Source organism: Halichoerus grypus, chromosome 4 (assembly GCF_964656455.1).
Source record: "Halichoerus grypus chromosome 4, mHalGry1.hap1.1, whole genome shotgun sequence".
In the NCBI taxonomy this organism is placed as follows: Eukaryota; Metazoa; Chordata; class Mammalia; order Carnivora; family Phocidae; genus Halichoerus; species Halichoerus grypus.
In genome coordinates this window covers 57,491,567-57,494,574 of record NC_135715.1, presented here as the reverse complement: position 1 = coordinate 57,494,574, position 3,008 = coordinate 57,491,567, and the positions used below count along the sequence as shown (strand labels likewise).

Genomic DNA, 3,008 nt, shown 5'->3' with positions numbered 1-3,008 from the left:
TTGTGTAGTATAGGTTTTTGTCGCTCAGAATATGTCACTACTTTCTGCCACATGTGACAACATTCAGATGTGTTAGTAACCATAGGTTCCAGTTTTCTTGTTAATGTAGTCACTGGAATTGTCACAGTTGGGTTGATTGCACAGGAACATTATCACACCAGCTGCTCTGGCTCTCCAATTAGCAGGCCTGGTATGGAATGTTCGGTGTGAGTCGGAGTTCCCGTGGGCTCTGGACATTTGCCTTCCTGAGTCTCTGCCTTTGACTTTCCCTTTGGGACTCATGCCATAAAGGTCACTGTTTCCTGTTCCAAATATTCCTTTTAGTTTCTGTTTTGTGAGAACTCTGTATAAAGCTTTTTCCCTTGACCATTTGTCCTCCCAGGCCTGAGACTGCTTCTGAAGTCGAGAGAATTGAATAAACCCGGGCTTCCTTCCTGGGAACTGGGTACGTGTCATCGAAGAGTAGAATGTCTTTGGAGAAGCTTGTGGTACCAGGATTTGAGGTAAGAGAGGAGAAAGGGGACTCAGCCCAGCATTTAAAACTTGCATTTGTTTCTTGTCAAAATGCTCATTGGCCACCCGGTAGGTGACCAACTGTGCCGGTTTGCCTGGAATTGAGGGGTTGTCCAGGACGTAGGACTTCCAGTGTTAAACCTGGCAAAGTCCCAGGTAAACTGGACTAGTTGGTCATACCAGCGTGGGTTTAGGACTGTATGAATCCTTTCTTTGCTCCTCTCACTCTCTATAGGTGATTGTTCTTCCTTTTTCCCCAGATCGGCCGAGTGTTGTTTCTTATGCATCCTAATAAAACCCATGATGTCTGAAAATGACTACATATTAAGAATGTACTACATTTCAAACATGTTAACCATGGGAAAACCTTTCATCGCTGTTTAAAAATTACATAAAATTTACATAAGCATGAACTCAAGACAGGGATGCTTACACCAGTCTAAATAAGAATGTATCACCGTTTCTAGGCACAGAGTGGAGGTTGACTATTACGTGCCAGGTCTGGTGCTGGGGATGGGGAGCTGAAGGGATAAACAGATAACGGCCACAGAATTACCAGGGCTAGGCGAGTGGTGTAGGAAGCTGAAGCACAAAGTGATTACTGTGGGCTGGGATACCGGGAGAGGCTTGAAACAGGAAGTGGGATGTGGAGAGAGCTAGAGGGGAATCCAGAAGAAAAGGTAGACTCAAGATGAGGAGATGACTTTTCCAGGTAGCAGGAACAGCTGCCTGGACACTCTGAAATGCCTGGGTGGGACGTGCATAGGTGAGTGGCCCTGAAGCTGAGTTTTTAAATGGGTGCTCGGTTTGAAGAGGGTGTGTCGGACAATTCTTGTATTTCTATACTGCTGCTTTGGCAATCACTGCAGACCCGGTGAGCACATCTTTACCGAACAGAGGGAGCCCTTCTTTCTCCTCCTGTCCCTCTGCCACCTTTTGTAGGTTAGGCCTGGCATCTCCAAACAATGACCTGACTGTCTCAGTAAATATTTGGGATGCAAAGAACTGGAGCATTGTCCAAACCCTGTGTGCCTAACTTCACCCTTCCTCCTATCGAGTCCAGTGCAGAGTAGGGCGGCTCGCAGAGTGTGGCCAAGGAAGCTATCCTTCTCCTCACAGAGGCTTGGAGCATCAGCCCCCTACGCCCCAGTTCTCAGCAAAAGCAATGAACATTTGTATGTGAAATGGGACTGTTAAATGACTACTGGTCTCCCTTACACTTTATGGCTCATTAGTGGGTTTTCAGTGACCTTATCATAGATTGGACATAGCAAAATATCATAGCACAGTTTTACCTAAATGACCTTTTCCTTACACAAATCCCATTGTTCTTTGTTGAAAGGAAACCCTTTCCATCCGGGCAAAGACAACGTGAAGATGTGTTTATGAACGGGATAACAACCACTGTCATAAATGGGACCAAGGAAGACAGAGGCAAACACAAAACGTACCTTCAGTGAGATTTGGGAGAAGGGACGTGAGGAAGGTTCTCATGCCTCTTCCACAAGCTTTCCATCTAAAAATTCCTTCTCATTTAGAGATGAGCTTTAATCTGTAAATTCTCCTGGGAATATTATGCCTGTCTTAATTCTCACACTAACGAATCCACATCAATATTCCCTTTGGTGAGTAATAGGTAGGGCCTTGAGTGCTTAAAATGAAGTGTCTGCAGATATGAGAAAATGTTGCCAAAAAGGAAGGCTTAGCATCTTAAAATCAAATTTCTTGCTCCTAAATTTTTTTGGAAATTTGTCATAGCTTTTATCTGAAATGGCTTGAATCACAACCGCGCTCTGGAAAACGGTCTTTTATTTTCCTTGTTTTGGATTTGTAGTTTCTTAAATACTATATGGTCTTGACCATCTACCACCTTCCTTTTGTTGTTCAATGTCCTCCCTTTGCTCTCAAACTCTTTTGTAAACTATTTTAAGCTGCCCCATTTCTGCTCCTGAATTTCCCCCTTGTTTCCGCTGGTCGTGTTTATTTATTAGCTCACAGTGATTACTTCCTTTCTCAGGTCTGGAAGGGCATAACTGTGCTCAGGTATGACTCTGACCCTTAAAAAAACATGAATACAAGGCATAAATATCATTGAGTTGGTGACTGCATCTATTAAAAATATTTTGATCATCCTTCTGTTGTCATTTGTTTTATTTGAAAACATAGGTTGACAACTAATATTTCTATGCTTGTGAAAAACGGGAGGGACACTCCATTAGAAGGTGTGGATTAATCAGACACATTTTTCTTTTAAAAAACCCTAGCTTTATATTTCTTTTTGTGCCTGTTGGTCCTTAATCATAGCTACAGCTGAGACTCCTTCTCTCCCCATTTGTTTAGTCTCAGGTATCTCCTTACCCACATCTCTTTGTAAATCATTATTTTTTTTTTTTAATTTTGCAATTGGTTCTGCCCTTGGTGGTATCAGTTAGATCACTCTCATTTGAATTAAATGCTAAGGTATGGTGTTTGCAATTAAGTTAAATGTTTCCTTG

General features: G+C 42.6%; 1 long non-coding RNA gene across 1 annotated transcript; it reads left to right on the top strand.

Annotated features, from left to right (window-relative positions):
- The first annotated feature begins 351 nt into the window (after positions 1 to 351).
- LOC118527543 (uncharacterized) lies at positions 352 to 2,645 on the top strand. Its single transcript, XR_004913157.2, has 2 exons — positions 352 to 503; positions 1,856 to 2,645. It is a non-coding gene; the product is annotated as an uncharacterized LOC118527543 (long non-coding RNA).
- Positions 2,646 to 3,008: the final 363 nt, after the last annotated feature.